The following is a 12,449-nucleotide window of genomic DNA, read 5'->3' as shown; positions in this document are numbered from 1 at the left end:
CAGGAGGGCTCAGTCACTTCATCGCGGCCTCAGTCACTTCATCGTGTCTGACTCTGTGCGACCCTATGGACTGTAGCTTGCCAGCCTCCTCTGTCTGTAGGATTCTCCAAGGCCAGAACACTGGAGTGGGTTGCCATGTCATCCTCCAGGGGATCTGCCCAACCCAGGGATCAAACCCATGGCATCTTCTGCATCACAGGCAGATTCTTTACCACAGAGCCACCCAGGAAGCCCCAGAGAGAGGCAGACCTCAGCTCAAAAGCCTCACTCCCTAGCCCTTCTCTGTGCTGTGCAAATAATACCTTCCACATGAGTATCTGCTGAGGGAGGTTATCAGTCAGGGTCCCAGTGGGAAACACAACACACTCTGGATGATGCATATAAAAATACTTAAATGAAAGACTCCATGGAGAGGTGTGAGTATGTTACAGAAATAAACAAGGGCTATTGTGACACCCAGACAGTTAACGACAGCAGTAAGTCATTACTGGTTCTGTGGCTGAAGGAGTAAGGGAAGGAAAGAGTATGGCTGGAATCTAATGAGAGCCAAGGAGTAGAAGGGCCACTTGGCAGAAGCTGTGATCTTGGAAGGAGGCAGCTACTGGCAAAGATATGGTGCTAAACAGGGAGGGAGGGAAGGGCTCTCCTCCCCAACCCGATCTTCCTGCTGTTGCCTCACATTGGCTGAAACCAGATGGAAGCTGGCAGACAAAAGATCCAGCTGACAAAGTGTTTAAAGATCAGGATCCTGGAACATGGAACAAGATACAGAGAGGCAGCAAATGCATCTGGGTGGAGGCTGGGCTGGTGCACACAGAGAATGAAACCAGAAAGATAAAACATGTCCGTAAGTAACAGCTTCCAGATGATAAAGAGAATTTTTTCAGCTTACAATGTGAGTAGGTGGGTTAGTTGAGCCTGGGACTCAGGGAAGATGTCCTGGAGATGTACTCTGGCCGGGCCTTGAAGAAAAGGTAGGAGAGAAATACAGAGATAGAAAAGCAGGCATTATCTGGCAGGAGGAATAATACAGCCAAGGAACAGAGACACATGGTGTGTGGGGGTGGAGAGCATAAGGGAGGAATACGCAGTAAGTGGGGAAGAAGAACCGGTGGGGAATAACTAGTTGTTCTCTTTGGAATGTGAACATCAGTTCAATTCAGTTCAGTCACTCAGTCACGTCCGACCCTTTGCGAGCCCATGAATCACAGCATGCCAGGCCATAGGAAGTGGGAAATAAGCCTGGAAGCAGAGTCTTGAGAGAGACAAATTCTCCAGAGCAGAAGGCAGAGAATGTAGGCCATATCGGGGAAGGGGAGTGTTGTTTCATGGAAGAAGTGACTGACGAAAGGCTTTCTCCTTTTTCTTAAATCTAAATGAGCCAGGTGACCCCAGGAAGGTTTTCACCAGATGAGCTCTCCCATAGCCTTTCCTCATGGACATTAAAAGTCAAGTTCAGACACAGTTCAAAATTCAGTTAACTAGCCAGTTTAGTTTCCAAGGGACAAAATCTAAAAAGCTGAAAATTCAATGAGAAACCTAGTCAAAGTTCTAGACATCCTGATACCACAGCCCAAACTCCTGAAAGCTCTCTGGCTCACTGCTGGGGTTGGGGATGGAGGGGTGCTTCTCTTGGAGTAGGACTTTTTTTGTCTGTTTTCTTCTCTTTTTTTTTCCTTTCGGTATTCACTGGTTCTAATTTTTTTGGTAGTCACCTCTTAAGCCAGGGTGAACTAACCCTCTATTCAGAGATTATTTGTTTTGTTTCACTTTGGCCTAATAGAAGCTTGGAAATTTCATACAGCCATATGGTCCAGGTTCCAGGAAGCAAAGCTCTCCAGATAGTGCTACTAAAGTCGAAACCTATCTCAATCTGGTTCCAGTTGCTGTTCAAGTACTAGAAGAATTCCCAAAGAAGGGAAAGTAGAGAGAGGATAGAGAGGCTGCAATAGTCCAAGTCCTGGGGAAATTTCCTGGCTAAGTGCTATGGGACACATGGAGATGAGTATATACAGTCCCTGTGCTCCTGGACTCACAAAAGAGTGAGGAGATATACAGATGATAGACAGATATGACAGAGATAGATGGGGAGTTAAAAGATTGATCAATGATAGATACAGATAAAGAGACAGATGAGAGAGAGATAGATGGTTTATATAGAGAGATGATTGATAAATCGATACCTATGACAGAGATAGACGAGGGAGATAATAGATCAGTGTTAGATACAGATAAAGGGATGGATAGATGTAGATGATTTATATAGAGAGATGATTGATAAGTAGACAACAGATACATACATACATAGATAGATGTACAACTAGATACAGCATGGGAATGCCTTCTCTTAAACTTAGTTTGCTAATGAGTGGCCCTTACTATAAAGCTTTGCTCTCCATTATTTCTAAAGACGATGGGCCTGGCCGTGAAATTGGAAAGTGAAAGGTTCACTTTTAAATGGGTTTATTAATGTCCACAATTGACTAAGGACTTGTTATGTGATTTTCATCTTGGGAATTTGGCCTAAGGGTTACAAAAGATTTACTAAAAGCAGATAGAAGGTTATTCACTAGCTCTGGATAAGCGAATCTTTCCCACTTTGTTTCCTGGTTATAGAACTTTGGGTGTAAAAATAGAAATCATTTCAATTCAGTTCAGTTCAGTCGCTCAGTCGTGTCCAACTCTTTGCAACCCCATAAATCACAGCACACCAGGCCTCCCTGTCCATCACCAACTCCCGGAGTTCACTCAAACTCATGTCCATCGAGTCGGTGATGCCATCCAGCCATCTCATCCTCTGTCATCCCCTTCTCCTCCTGTCCACAATCCTTCCCAGCATCAGAGTCTTTTCCAGTGAGTCAACTCTTCGCATGAGGTGGCCAAAGTATTGGAGTTTCAGCTTCAGCATCAGTCCTTCCAATGAACACCCAGGATTGATTTCCTTTAGAATGTAAAGGATCAGAGAACAGTTTAATGCTTTTCCTTGTGAGTTTCTCCTCAGGTACTTTTCAAAAGTACCAACAACACCAATAAAAAGCTAGCTCTTAGATTTTAGAAAGTAGTGTCATTTCCAGTGCAACCTCAAATCACCCTGTGAAAACACAGACCTGGCTTATAGATGTTAAAAAATGGCTCACTTTTTAACTGACTGCATATTAATTAAAAGAAACAAACTTCAATAAAATGAAGACTGGTCACAGCACCAAGAATAAAATAACCTGTGTTTGTTAAACTTTCACAAGGTATTTTTAGCCACACAAAGTCAGACAAAAGAAGATTTAGATTTCTGCCTATTAGTAAGACCCAGTACCTTGACTAACTTCTCTTGGAGAGTCAAAGGCTTATGTGGATGCTCAGTTATCCCCAGTGAGACAATATGCACAAAATGTAATTTTCAGTTTGAGATGAAGTTTCAGTGCATTATCTCTCATTTGGGTTAAAAAGCATACCAACTGAAAAGAAAAAAAAATCAAAACATTTATCTTTGACTCAGAAATTTTTGGTATGTTTTCCCTGAATAAAATAATATCTACTCTGGGAACTTGGAAAACTCCAAAATAAAATCAAACAGTTAAGGAAGTAAATGGGGTGGGGGTGGAGTTGGGGGAACACCATGAAGAAAAAATTGCAATACTTTTAACAATCTGTTTCTTACAAAAACTTTTAAAATTGCAGTGGTGATTTCTAAAGGAAGAATGAAGTCTGGAGCAGAACGAGTGAATGAACAAACCAAACATGGTAAATGAATGAGCAAATTAAAACATAACCACTTGTAAATATTTATAGCTGTGTCCTCTCCCCTTCCCACCCCATGGACAAATCAGGGTAAAGAACTCTGAAATAATAACACAACATTTCATCACGGAGAGGAACCTCAGAGATCATCTAGCAAGGATTTATAAGCTTTTTAACTGTGGAAACTTTAAATTGCATGAAGGCCCCACATGTATATGAAATTAAGCAAAATGGAGCTTCTATAGTTGAAGCAGGAACACAAGCCACCACTCAGGCTCTCCTCTCATCTGTAGACAGCAGGGCACCATCATATGTAGTTTGAAAGCCACACATCTCCTCATTTTATTCATTGACATCTTGACAATTGGAGACCACAGAGGTGGAGTAACATGTCCAGGTTTTCGTATGGTAAGCATGCACCACAACACAACCACTGCTCAATCTTCCTGAATCCTCATTTTGATTTTTTTCTACTGCACCATCTGTGTCAGTTTAATCATTATTACAAAGTTCATTTAAATTTTCTTGTGGAAATATCTCATCTGTCCCAACTTAATTTAAAGCAAGCATTTAAGTGTCTGAATCATATTTTTAAAACCTGTCCTTCCTCTGAAGATTCAAACCACCTCTTCCCAGGTTCGTCTTGGATACGCACCTGTTGCCATTTTAACAAAAACGTATGACATGTCCTAAATTGTGACAGCATAGGGATGGGAAGTGATCTTTTTCTGAGGTGGGGCATATTCCATTCTCCCCCCCCCACCCCATTAAAAGCCATCAGACTTCCCTCATGGTCCAGGTGTGAAGAATCTACCTGCCAATGCAGCGGACACAAGTTTGATCCCTGGTCTGGGAAGAGTCCGAATGCCTCAGGGCAACTAAGCCTGTGCAGCTCTGAGCCCACACTCCTTAGAGCCCCTGCTTCCCGACAAGGGAAGCCACTGCCATGAGAAACCCGTGCCCTGCAACTAGAGGGCAGCCCCTGCTCGCCACACCTAGAGACAGCCCAAGCAGCAGTGAAGACCCAGCACAGCCAGAAATAAGTATGTTTTTAAAAGCCACTAGAAAACCCAAGCATAATCTCTAAATCTGAGTCTCACTCCCATCAAACCAAGAAGAAGGAAAGCAGGAGAGCCAACTGCTTCTACTTTCATTTCTTCCCATATCCTGTCACACTCTTCAGGTCGAGTTGCTTTAAGACTGAAATAACCTGCAAACAGGTGAACAGTTAGAGAGCTTAGAGCCAAAGAGCCTAAATAATTGGGAAACTAGACAATCAAACTCAGATGCTCATGAATTTAAAATTGCTTTGAAGAACAATTTGTTGGCCACGTGCTCAATACTTTCATTTTCTCTAAATGTTTATAGGGAACTCCTCATAAATGAGTTTTCACATTAAACAGCCTAAGAAAAATGGAAGGGAGGATGGGAAATAATACTGTTATAAAGTGATGGCCCCCACCATCTTAACCACTTGAGAGACAGGAGTGAAATCCTCACTCAGTGCTAGGAAAGAGGACCCCACTGTTAGTGAAATATTGGGTAGCAGGCACAATTGCAGACACCATGGCTTTGCTAGGACTCCCATCTTTTCTTGCAGCCTAAACATGGGCTTCTGATTCCCAGGTGGCACAGTGCTAAAGAATCTGCCTGCCGATGCAGGAGATACAAGAGACGAAGTTTTGATCCCTGCGTTGGGAAGATCTTCTGGAGTAGGAAATGGCAACCCATTCCAGTATTTCTTGCCTGGAATATTTCATGGACAGAGGAGCCTACAGTCCATGGGGTGACAAAGAGTCGGACATGACTTCGCAACAGAACACAAGCACCAAACGTGGACTGGGAAAAGCATGACAAGAGCTCTGCATCAGTCAGCGTTCTCCGGAGAAACAAAACAAATAGGAGATTTTATTTATTTGGTGCATGGTGTTTATTTTAAGGAATTGGCTCACATAACTAATAGAGGCTGAGAAGTCCCATAATCTTTAGCCCAAAGGACTGAGAACAAGGAGAGCCGATCATGTAAGTTCCAGTTTGAGTCTGAGTCCAAACGTGGTAGAAGACAATGTCCCAGCTTGAAGACTTTCAGGCAGAGAGTGAATCCTCCCTTGCTCAGCCTTTTGTTCTATTCAGGCCTTCAGAGGTTTGGACTAGGCTCACTCACATGGGGGAGGGCTTTCTGATTACTCAGGCTACTGATTCAAATGTTAATCTCATCCGGAAACACAATGACAGACATACCCCAGAATAATCTTCAACTGAATATCCAGGCACCCCATGCCGCCATCAAGTTGACACATAAAATTAAACATCACAAGGACTGAAGAAGGGAGAAAGCCCTCGGCAGGGGTGCTCCTGAAAGCTTATCCCTACAGTCACAGATGGGGTCTCTCTCACGGTCTCCGCCTTACCAAGCCCAACATGTCTGCAGATGGCCCATGTGGGTGACCCCTGGACTTGAACACTCTTCTTGAATGAAGTTATTGACTACATGGGAAGACATAGGGTTTTAGAAGAGTAATACATGCTAAGGATAAAAAAAATGTTCTGGAGTGTTTTTGTGTTCTTTTGGTGAATAACAAATTCGGAGAGCTGGGGAGAGGCGAATTTGGAAACACTTGTGTCTCATGACTGTTTGGCAGGAGAAACGGCACACTGTGGAAGCTTCTTTACTTGGCTTCAGTGGCATAATAAGAGGACACCAGTTTCAGGCATTCAACTGCCAACAAGGTCCCGGAGCACAGAGGAGACTCAGAGACTGATTCTTCTTTAGAACTAACCGATTATTTGATGTTAATAGAGATTCAAAATGTTTCTCCTAAGAAACTGCTTCAGAATATAAGAGGCCGGAGGAACCTACCTCCCTGTAGTATTTGGCAAGCCAATATAAAACAAGAGTGCTTTAATGATAGTTTTAAAATAGATTTTTCTGTCCTGGTTAGTCTAAGTTGGCCTCTTAGGCACACGATTTGGCAAAAAGCCATAATTCACTCATTTTCCTAACTTGCTTCAAGCTTTCATAATTTTCCATTGACCTAGAATTTCTCCAGCCCAGAATAGACCTCAGCCCGACAGAGAATCAGTGAGACTGAATGGCAGCAGAATTAAAGTACTGTTCCTTTAATGCTGTTTTACAATGTATGTTTAGACAAGGCTTCTCCCTACTCAGTAAACATCAGGTTGTTGGCATAACACATACTAAGTCACTTGTCAGGAATCTGTGGCAGGCAAATTTACCTCGAAACCAGCATAAATTGACAATAAAAAAATCTAAACTGTAAAGTCAATGCAAAGTCTTTGGTTCTAAATCTGGTTGTAGGTGAAAAATCAGAATAAAGTTATCTGAAAGGATTACCTTGCTTCTCCTCTACCCTGACTCTTCCGGTATACTTACATAGGAAGTGCCATGTTTGGGCTGGATTGGGTGGTTGGGAGAACAAATCTGAATTACAAAGTGTGATAGGCTTTTGGCAGAAGAAAGGTGCTGTCGGAATAGACGTTCTTAACTTTTTCCGTGGCACTTGTATCTTAGTCCACAGTCTGTGACCTGTTTTATAGTTGGCTGACTGCTCTCTCCTCCCCCAACCCCTACCCTTTTGTTAAACAAAAAACTGGCATGTTCTGGGAAGTGCTGGCAGCTCGCCAGTGTCACTGTCACCCAGGCAGGGCTGGGCTGTGGTGGAAAGAACCCCTGGAACTTTAGGGGCACTGTGTGTATGCCTGTGAGCAGTGAGCTCCACACAAGTCACAACAGCAGCTGAGCGAGCCGGAGGCTGCAGCTTCATTCCAAAGACTAAAACCTCTTCTCCTCTCTTCCCTCTGGCCAAGAGTCCCTGGAGCTTCACTTTCTGCCAGTTATTTCTCGTTTCTTCCATCTATAACCATCTTGTCCCTATTTCATCACCTCACATTCATTCATTCCACAAAGATTTATTAAGCACTGTCTGTGCAAGGCACCCAATCACCGCACCCTAGCCTGGCCTTCATCCTCACTTCTCTCTGAAACTGCCCTGGACAAAGGCACCTGTTTGTTGTTAGTTAGCCCATGCTCACATTTGCAGGGCTCCTTCTGCAGCATCTGAGGGTATTGACCTCTGTGTTTCATGAAACATTCTCATCCATTGCCCTCCTGGTTTTGCTCCTTCTTCTGATGCTTCCTTCTGGGTCTCTTTCTGTTCCTTGTCCTTTTTCTGCCTCTTCAATATTGATAATCCCAGGGTTACATTGTTAAACCCCCTTCTATTTTAATTGCACACACTCCTCTAGATATCTTTTTAAGGCCTCAGGTATCATCTACCCTGTAGAAAATCCAGGGACTAAATTTTCAGTCCAGATCTCTCTTCTGAACTCCAGACACATTTAGTCAACTGCTTGCACTGTAACTGTCTAACAAGTCATTCCACAATGGCATAAAACAACCATTGTTTGGTCAGGAACTCAGGGCACTGAAAAGACAGCTGTTTCTGCTACATGGTGTCTGGGGACTCAGCAGGGTATACTTAAAGGTTGGAGGGAGTTAACAACTGGTGGTTGGAATCATCCGGAAGCATCTCCACTCTTATATGGTTGGTGGTTGGTGTCTGTGGTGATGTCACATGTCCATTGGCTGGAACCTCGTCTGGTACTGTCAGCCAGAGCACCTACAAAAAGCTTTTCCATGTGTTCTGGACTTCCTCACAACATGGCAAGCTCAGGGCCATTGTACTTCTTCCATGGAGATCAGGACTCTGAAGGTGGTTATCCCAGGACTTCCCTGGTGGTCCAGTGGTTAAGAATCTGCCTTCCAATGCAGAAGACACAGTTCGATTCCTGGTCAGGGAACTAAGATCCCACAGGCAGTGGGGCAGCTAAGCCACAATGCAACATCTAAGCCTGTCCACTCTGGAGCCCACATACTCTAGAGCTCACACCACAGCAAGAGAGAAGCCAGCACACCATGGTGAAATATCCTGCATGCGGAAAGAAGACACCGCGTGCTGCAACTAAGACCCCATCTGGCCACAAATACATTAATTTTTTTTAAAGGTCGATGTCCCAGCTAGTGATGCAGGAGCTGTGTTTCCCCTTTGTGACCTAGCCACAGAAAACACTCACTGTCACTTCCATCACTTTATATCGGTTACAAGTAAGGGGCTCAGACTCCACCTGGTGACTGGGGAGTCACCAGAATGTAAAAGAGATGTAGGGTAAGAAGTATGGTTGCAGCCCTCTCTGGAAAGTGCCATCTGCCTCGTCACTCTTCTCCACCCCCGGCTTCACACTCCGACTGTATGGATATACCACAAACTGCCTTTTCCTGCTACCTCAGGCTCCCACCACCACTTGATTTGTTATATTTCCAATTGTCCTTCCAGCAACCTCATCTTAGATGTCACTTCTTACAGATGTAAGTCTTTGAGAGACCCAGTGTCTACCACCTCATCTTGCTCTCCTCCCTGTTGGTCCCCTTCACTTATCCAACAACTGGATGTGGGACAGGCACCTCTCAGGCTTGAACTCTGAGTCACTTCACCTGAGCTCAAAGCCTGGTTCTGCCGCTTGCTAATTGTGCAAACTGGAGCAATTTGCTTAATGTCATCAAACTTTAGTTTCCACATTTATAAAACGAAGGAAATATTATATTACCTTAAAGGCTGAGGATTAAATGGAATGATGCAAGGATATTGGCTCATAGATGCTTTAGTAAAAACTAGATATTAGCATAATCCTGAGAATAACTGCACGCGTCAAAGATTAAGAGTTAGTGTTGTAATGCAAATGTTTCCTCTCTAGATCTAAAGAGCTACATTGTTTTTAAAAAACACAGAGGAAAAAATATAAACTTCTTGAACAACATTTAATAAGAGGTATCTATTGTCTATATTTTTGTACTTTCTTGTTTTAATGGATATAATTAACATATATTCAGTTTTAGGACAGCCATTCTTAGGTGCAAGTATATAGGTGCAAGTGTATCAAGTATAGCTCATTATTTCTCACGAAACATATGCCTCTACCCCACTAATGTGAGAGAGAACTGGTTGGTTTTAAAAGACAGGGGCGTGTCCATTTCAGCAGCACATATACTAAAATTGGACTGATACAGAGAAGATTAGCATGGCCCCTATGCAAGGATGACACACAAATTCACAAAGCGTTTTCCTTATTAAAAAAAAAAATTCCCACCCCCTTCCCCAAAAAAAGACACTGGACCTGGCTGGTGTCTCTCCAATGAAGGGCATCTCTCCTTCTGCTTCCACCACTGAACCAAGGGGAGCAGCATTTCAGCATAATTACTTCCCACACAGGACTTTTCTCCCTCTTCCTGACTTCATTAACCCTCATGTTTGCTGCAAGGTGCAATCCCCATGTGTGGTTTGGGAGGTGAATATAGGGTTCCCCAACATAGTCCTTGGATAGGAAATAAACCCCGCTGGAATATTTGCAATGAAAGAAGCACATTCTTGGGTTGATTTGGAGGTGGTATTTTTGGTTTTGTGGTGGTTTTTTTTTTTTTTTTTTTTTTTGGTGTGTTTCTGTTTTTGTTTGATTTTTGAGTTTTTCTAACTGGCCAGGGTGTTACTATTTACACAATTTTTGTGGACGGGTTGTTTGTTTTATACATCACTATACCAGGAAAGAAGTTTTCCATCTGCATTCCTGTTTGAGCCAAGTACAGGGAATAAACAGGAGTGATTAGAAAACACAATAGAGGCATAGGTATTGCCTGAGTACATGGATGGAGCCATTCAAAGAACAGAATAAGCGCTCCATGTGGGATTATTCAATCAGTGGCTTACACAATCAGAAAAATATAAGAAAGATTCAAAAGTCAGAAAACAGCTGGATTAATATATCCTCTTCCAAGATTTCATAAGAAACCGTCCAGGAAGAACTCTGCCACAACTGGTGAACAGTACCCATCTGTGTTGTCTCAGCCCTAGAGGAGAAGAGACCTTACAGACCCATCTCTGTGGCTGAACATTTTATAATAGTGAGTAGTGGGAAGTGGCCACAAAAAGAAGAAAACCCAGAAAATGACATATTTGATAGCTGCTTGAATCTTCACCGATACATAAAGAAAGACTACATGGTAGAATTCCGACTCTATTCTTTCAAATTCAGAATACACGCTCCATGTAACTAGAGATTATCACACTAAGTGGAGTAAGTCAGAAAAAGAAAGACAAATACTGTATGATATCACTTATAGGTGGAACATAAAATATGACATAAATCAACCCGTCTGTGAAACAGACACAGGATCGCGAACTTAGAGAACAGAGTTCAGTTCAGTTCAGTGCTCAGTCGTGTCCGACTCTTTGCGACCCCATGAATCACAGCACGCCAGGCCTCCCTGTCCATCACCAACTCCTGGAGTTCACTCAAACTCATGTCCATCGAGTCGGTGATGCCATCCAGCCATCTCATTCTCTGTTGTCCCCGTCTCCTCCCACCCCCAATCCCTCCTAGCATCAGACTCTGTGGTTGTCAAAGGGGCAGGAGGTTGGGGGAGGGATGCAGTGGGAGGTTGGGTTAGCCGATGTGAGCTTTTATATCTAAAATCGATAAACAGCAAGGTCCTACTGATAGCACAGAGAACTATATTCAATATCCTACGATAAACCATGATGGACAGAATAGAAAAAGAATAGAAAGAATAATGCATATTATAACTGAATCACTTTGCTGTAAGTACAGCAGTAATTAACACAAAATGTAAATTAATTATAATTCAATTTAAAAATTTAAAAAGAACAAAATGCAAGCTCCATCACCAGAAATGTGCATTTGTCCTTAGTCAGATCTCTTCAGTATTCAGACTAGAGATTTGTTAACAGAGGAAGAAAAGCAGATCAAAAAGAATGCACACCTGGGAAGTTAGGGAAACCAAGGGAGCAAGTAGAGACACTCCAACCTCATCTGCTTAAAATATTCATCCTTGTAGGGAACAGTGTTTGGCAACCTGGGCCGGGACCCCTGTGTGCCTCTTGTTCAGAGCAGAAAAGTTGGCTTCATATCTTAAAGCAGGACGCACTGTGCCTAGATATTAGCATAAACAGTTTAACCCTGTTTAAAGTGGGGATATGGTCACAGAATTTCAAAGCCAAAGAGGAAGTAGCAAAATATTTAATTCAATTACTTTATTGTATAGGTTTCAGTTTAAAAGTCACTTCCTCAAATACGCCTTTTCTATTTTCTGGACTAGATTAGGTCTATAGTTTTATGGTCCACAGTATACTGTACTTTTACTTCCTAGTATGTAATATGACTGTAATGAAACAGTGAATTGTGTGATAATTTGTGCAGTATCTCTACCCTCAATAATCTTTGCATGTCAAAAGGGAGAGGATTGCGACTCTGTGCTAGCCCACATATCTCCACATCCTCAACAGGGGACTTAAAACTTAGTTAAGTACTGACTAATATTTGCTTAATAAGTTAATTGAAAGCTAAGCTCAGATAAACTAAGAGAGAAAAATTAAGTGAATGTCACAGCCCCCAGTTCTGTGTTGCAGTTTGGGTCCAAAGAGGTGAAATGAAGGGGAATTTGGGAAGGCGATCTATTACCCTGAGCTTTCTAAGAGTCTAAGAAATAACAAAGTATGAACATTTCATCTCACTCCATCTCACCATATTCCCCATGTTACTCATTAAATAAATACTTCTTGAGTGCCTCAGATGGTCAGACACAGTGAATGGTGCAGATACAAATAATGAGAAAAATGCAGACA

At 42.6% G+C, this 12,449-nt stretch overlaps 1 long non-coding RNA gene and 1 other non-coding gene across 2 annotated transcripts; both read left to right on the top strand.

The window, feature by feature from the left end:
* The first annotated feature begins 712 nt into the window (after positions 1 to 712).
* LOC129553761 (uncharacterized) lies at positions 713 to 6,242 on the top strand. The gene is made up of 3 exons (XR_008685513.2): positions 713 to 847; positions 3,676 to 3,738; positions 5,362 to 6,242. It is a non-coding gene; the product is annotated as an uncharacterized LOC129553761 (long non-coding RNA).
* Positions 6,243 to 9,776: 3,534 nt separating this feature from the next.
* LOC129554957 (U6 spliceosomal RNA) lies at positions 9,777 to 9,883 on the top strand. The gene has a single exon (XR_008685680.1). It is a non-coding gene; the product is annotated as a U6 spliceosomal RNA (small nuclear RNA).
* Positions 9,884 to 12,449: the final 2,566 nt, after the last annotated feature.

Source organism: Moschus berezovskii, chromosome 14, assembly GCF_049115385.1.
Source record: "Moschus berezovskii isolate FMDL1 chromosome 14, NW_MosBer_1.0, whole genome shotgun sequence".
Taxonomy (NCBI): domain Eukaryota; kingdom Metazoa; phylum Chordata; class Mammalia; order Artiodactyla; family Moschidae; genus Moschus; species Moschus berezovskii.
This window is presented reverse-complemented; position numbering and strand designations above follow the sequence as displayed.